Source organism: Ursus americanus, chromosome 14 (assembly GCF_024610735.1).
Source record: "Ursus americanus isolate L20-20 chromosome 14, mUrsAme1.1.p, whole genome shotgun sequence".
In the NCBI taxonomy this organism is placed as follows: domain Eukaryota; kingdom Metazoa; phylum Chordata; class Mammalia; order Carnivora; family Ursidae; genus Ursus; species Ursus americanus.
The window spans coordinates 71,141,528-71,147,385 of record NC_142140.1 but is presented as its reverse complement, the minus strand read 5'-3'; positions in this window follow the sequence as shown (position 1 = coordinate 71,147,385).

Genomic DNA, 5,858 nt, shown 5'->3' with positions numbered 1-5,858 from the left:
ACTGGCTTGGTGAGTGAGTGATTGAAAGGAGGGGCTGGAGGCCTAGGCTCTGTACGGGTTGTTTGCATATGAATGGCATACTGGGGAATGGGGAGCTCTTTGCTGTCTTTAAAAATTGGCCAGCCCTGGTGCGCCTGCATGACTCAGTTTTCAGCTCAAGTCCTGATCTCGGGATCCTGCAAACGACCCCGGGGTTGGACTCAGTGTGGAGTGTGCTTGAGATTCTCTCCCTCCCTCTGCCCCCCCCCCCAAATAAATAAATCTTCAAAAGGAAAAAGGAAAAGAAGTGGCTGGCCCTGGGAGGGGCAGTGTGTCCTCAGTCAGCAAGGCCACAAATGCCAGAGCATCAGGAATAAAGAAAGTAGGTGTGCCTGGGTGGCACAGCGGTTAAGCGTCTGCCTTCAGCTCAGGGCGTGATCCCGGCATTCTGGGATCGAGCCCCACATCAGGCTCCTCCGCTAGGAGCCTGCTTCTTCCTCTCCCACTCCCCCTGCTTGTGTTCCCTCTCTCGCTGGCTGTCTCTATCTCTGTCGAATAAATAAATAAAATCTTAAAAAAAAAAAAAAGGAATAAAGAAAGTAAGAAAATACACAGTTAATATACTTGGCCCTGTGATGAGAGGATGCCAAAGGGATGAGAATCTAAGAAAACAGAACAGTCATGTAGTCCACCTGCTAGAAAGGGACACCCTGAACTCCCAATGGCTTGACCTAATGGACGTTTGTTACTCACATCAAATCCACTTGGAACAAGTTGGGGTGCGGGTTCTGCTCCACCAGTCATCAGGGTCGCACCTGGCATCTTTTATTTTTCTTTGAGAGACAGACAGCAAGTGAGAGGAGGGGCAGAGGGACAGCGAAAGACTCTCAAGCACACTCCCTGCTGAGCGCAGAACCCAACACAGGGCTCGATCCCCGGACCCTGAGATCATGACCTGAGCCGAAATCAAGAGCCAAAGGCTTAACCGACTGAGCCACCCAGGCGCCCTGAGGCTGTCCCATGTTTGGCCTGGTGTCTTCTGCAATTGTCCTGGGCGAGCAGAGATCAAATGACAGGCTTCTGTCTAGAAGAGTCTAGAAGGGTCTTCCATGGCTTCTGCCCATTCAGTGACCACACCCAACTGCAAGTGGGGAAAGGTGGCCTCGCTGGGTACCTGAGGAGACACGGAGATCAATTTGGCGAACAACGGGTCATTCTGGGGTGCAAGAGCTGGAGTTCAGCTTTGGATGCGGTTAGTATAAATAAGCATGCATGAGGCCTCCAACTGGGGATGGGTGTGTGTGGATCGGAAACTCAGGAGAAGGTCTAGACTGGAGTCACTGGGAGAGCCATCAGCATCTGGATGGGGTACTTACAACCACGAGATGCCATGAGTTCCCCCAAAAGGGCAAGGGTAGACAGAGGGGCCCTCCATCACGAAAAGCCCATGCACAAGAGGAAGACTGGAGGCAGCAAGAACAGCCAACCAGGCCAAAGGCGAGCCACCAAACGGGTGTCCTGCAAGCCACGTGACAACAGTGCGTCCTGGAGGAGGGACCAGCTATGACCGTGGCGCTGAGGGCGGACCATGGGGTACAGCTACGTGAAGGTCACTTTTCTGACCTTGGCGAGATCAGCTTTCGGGGAATGGTAGGGGCAAATTGGGATCAGGACAGGTTCAGGAGAGAAGGGAGGAGAAAGCAGACAGCGAGAATAGGTAGCCTGGAGAGTGGTCTGCTGCCCAGAGAAAGCAAATAAATAGGAGTCGTGGTGAGGGAAAGTGGCTGAAAAGTTCGGGTTTGGGGAGGGACAAATGATTTTATTTATTTATTTGAGAGAGAGAGAGAGAGCACGAGCAGGGGGAGTGGTAGAAAGGGAAGCAGACTCCCCACGGAGCAGGGAGCCCAATGCGGGGCTCGATCCCAGGACCCTGGGATCATGACCTGAGCCGAAAGCAGATGCTTAATCGACCGAGCCACCCAGGCGCCCCTAGTTCATTGCATTTTTAATTAAAGCATAATTGACACACAATACTACATTAATTTCAGGTGTACAACATGGTGATTTGACAAGTCTATACTTTATTCTGTGCTCACCATCTGTCACCATACAACGCTATTATGATACCATGGACTATATTCCCCGTGCTGTACCTTTCATCCCCGTGACTTACAATTATTCCATAAGGGGGCAAATTATTTTATGCTATCAAATGTAACGACTTCTTTTTATGGCGGTAAAATATACAAAATATACAATTTACCACTTTGGCCACTTTTAAGCAAACAGTTCAGTGGCATTAAGTATATTCACAATGTTGCACAACCATCACCACCACCCGTCTCTGGAACTTTCTCGTCATCCCAGCAGAGATTCTGTACTCATGAAACAAAGCTGCTCCCCCTCCCTCCCTCTCAGCCCCCGGTAACCTCTGATCTACTTTCTGTGGCTATGAATTTGACCACTTAGGAACCTCATACAAGTGGAATCATATAGTATTTGTTTCCGTGACTGGCTTATTTCACTTAGCGAGGCTGAATTTTCTTCTTTTTAAGGCTAAACAATCCTCAGTGAATGTCTACACCACATTGGGTTTATTCATGCATCCGTCAATGGACACTCGGGCTTCTTCTATCTCTTGGCTATTGTGAATTATGCGGCTATGAACATGGGTGTGTAACTATCTCCTTGAGACCCTACTCTCAGTTCTTTTAGTAGGGAGCTAATACCTACCCAGAAGGGGAATCACTGGAGTGCGTGCTAATTCTATTTTTAATTTTTTTGAGGAAACTCCATACTATTTTCTTTTTTATTTATTTTTATTATTTTTTAAAGATTTTATTTATTTATTTGACAGAGAGCGAGAGCGCACAGGTCGGGGGGGGGAGCAGCAGAGGGAGAGGGAGAAGTAGAGGGAGAAGGAGAAGCAGAGGGAGAGGGAGAAGCAGGCTCTCCGTTGAGCAGGGAGCGCGATGCGGGGCTCGATCCCAGGACCCCGGGATCATGACCTGAGCTGAAGGCAGATGCTTAACCGACTGAGCCACCCAGGCGCCCCTGAAAATGGTTTTGATTTACATTTCCCTAATGACCAGTGAGGTGAAGCATTTTCTCATGTGCTTGTTGGCTGTCTGTGGACGTTCTTTGGAGAAATGTCTGTTCAAGTCCTTTGTACGTTTTAAAAACCGGGTTGTTTTGTTGTTTGCCTTTTAGGGCTTTAGTCTATATTCTAGATATTAACCGCTTATCTGGGTATGTGATTTGCAAATATCTTCTCCCATTTCATGGGTTGTCCCTTTACTCTGTCAACAGTGTCTTTTGATGGGCAAATCAAATATTTCTACAGTTCTAGTAGCAGCCTCTTCAGAAATCTGTGAACTCTATTTCAAAGTTTCCTCAAGTGACATGAAGAAACAAGCTCTGGGTGGCCATGTTCGGGTTAGGAGGACCCATATCTTCCAAGCAGAAAAGGCCTGTTGCCCAGAGGATGCCTGATGTTCGGGTTGTCTCTCTTGACCCCTGAAGTAGGAATGATTCTCATGTAATTTAGGAAGAAACTGAGGCCCATGGGGATTATGACAACCGCAGAGATGCCAAGAGTCTTGGGAGGTGAGTCCTAGGTTAGAGCACTTGCGTTTCCCCATGGGTAAACTGGAAGTCAATACCCGTCTGTGGGCACAAGCGTGGTGGGAAATGAAGCCCAGTGAGCCACGTTATGTCGAATTTGGAGGCCCACTCCTGGGCCAGGGCTCTACAGGCCTCCACACTGGTGTGGGCCTCCCTAGGTCCCAAAGGGCTTTCACACAATTTTCTTTAAGCCTAATGCACAGATATTCCTATCCACAGTCTAACATGTTGTCACCTTGTGGGCCCTGGACTTGGAATCAAAAGCTTTGCCCTCAAATCTCAGCCCTGCCATTGAATAGCTTCAGCCACTAGGCCAGGCACTTCTCGTGGCTTGTAATCTCGCTTTGTAAAAGGTAGATGAGGATTGCAAGCTCAAAGCTTAGGAAAGCCCCTCTCCAGCTCAGAGCCTGGTACATAATAAACATTCAATAAGTGTGGCTGGGCTGTGAGGAGGATGTGAGGCCCACAGAGGAAAAATCACTTACAGCAGTCCTGGCAGTCAAGAAGAACTCATGGCCAGACAATATGCCTCACGCACATTTTCTTAGCAACCGTGTTTTCCCATTTTTAAGATAACAGAAACAGATTCAGAGAGGTTAACATATTTAACCAAGCTCACACTTGTTAGCAACCTCAGATCTGAACACAGACAGAGTCATTGCCAAGGACCCATTCTCCACCCCCAACTTTTTACTAAAAACATACAGAAGAGTTGAAAGAATAATTCAATACATACGGACACACTGTTAACATACGGCCACTTTAGCATGCTTTCTTTTTATTTTATTATTTTATTTTATTATTTTATTTTTTATTTTTTAGCATGCTTTCTCTAAATGTATACACGGTTGGAACCACTGACAGTAAGGAACAAACGTCATGTTCTTTAGCCCTGATATGGACTGGATGTTTATGTCCCCCCAAATTCGTATGCTGAAGCCCGAAGCCCCCAATATGATGGTATTTGGAGATTCATCTTTGGAAGGTTATTAAGGTCAGATGAGGTCACAATGGGATCAGTGCCCTTATAAGAACAGTCACCAGAGTGCTCTCTCTCGCTCTTTCCCTGTGTACATGCACTGAGTAAAGGCCATGCAAGGACACAGGGAGAAGGCAACTATCTGCAATCCAGGAATGGGGCTCTTACCAAGAACCCAACCATTCTGGCAGACTGACCCCAGACTTCCAGCCTCCAGAGCTGTGGGAAAACGAAATTCTGTTGTTCAAGCCATCCAGTGTGGGTATTTTGTTACCGCAGCCTAAGCGGACTAAGACAATCCCTAAATGCCACCAGGTACACCCGCGGAGAATAAAAGACATTCTCCTGCATAATCACACCCAAGAAAATTAGCTATAATGCCGTAATATCTAATATCCTATCCAAAGTCAAATTTTCCTCAATTGTCTTAAGAATGTCTTTTCATAGCTGCTTTTAAAATGTTAACCAGAGGCACCTGGGTGGCTTAGTTGTTAAGAGTCTGCCCCCTGCTCATGGGCTCAGGTCATGATCCCAGCATCTTGGTATTGAGCCCTGCATCAGGTGGGGAGCCTGCTTCTCCCCCTATTTGTGCTCGCTCTCTCTGTCGAATAAATAAAATCTTAAAAAAAAAAAAAGTTAACCAGATTCTAGGCAAAGTCCACACATTATATTTAATACCTTTTTATCTAGAACAGTCCCGCTGTCTCGCCTCCCAACGCACCTTCCTGTCATTGGCAATTGTGAGGAGCCCAGGCAACTTATAAAACGTACCACTTTCTAGATTTGTCTGATGTTTCCTCGTGTCTAAACTCAGATACAGTACTTTTTGGCAGGAATTCCAGTAGGAGATACTGTCTACTTTATAACGCATCATATCGGGAGGCATCTGATGGCAGGTGGTAAGGCTAAGTCGGAACACTTCGTTAATGTGATAATGGGGATCCGCTTTCAGCCTCTACACAAAATAAGAGCCACCAGGCTTTCAACTCAGCGCTTCTTGACATCAGGACAGTCAGCTGCGCTTGGAACCCGAAGTTCAGGGTTCATCACCCAAAATTCCCTCTCGGTCTCCTAAGCTCATCTTCTGCCCAGTTCAGTCCTGGCCGGGTAGAGCATGGCCCCGCCCCCGGCCCCGCCCCGGCCCCGCCCCCGGCCCCGCCCCAGCCCTTACCGGGCCCCCAGCCTCCGTGGCCCAGCGGGCGGAACCAATAGTGTCTGGCACTCCGCTCGACGTCGTCCGTCCGGACTCTGAATCCCGGAGCGCCGGGCGCACGAG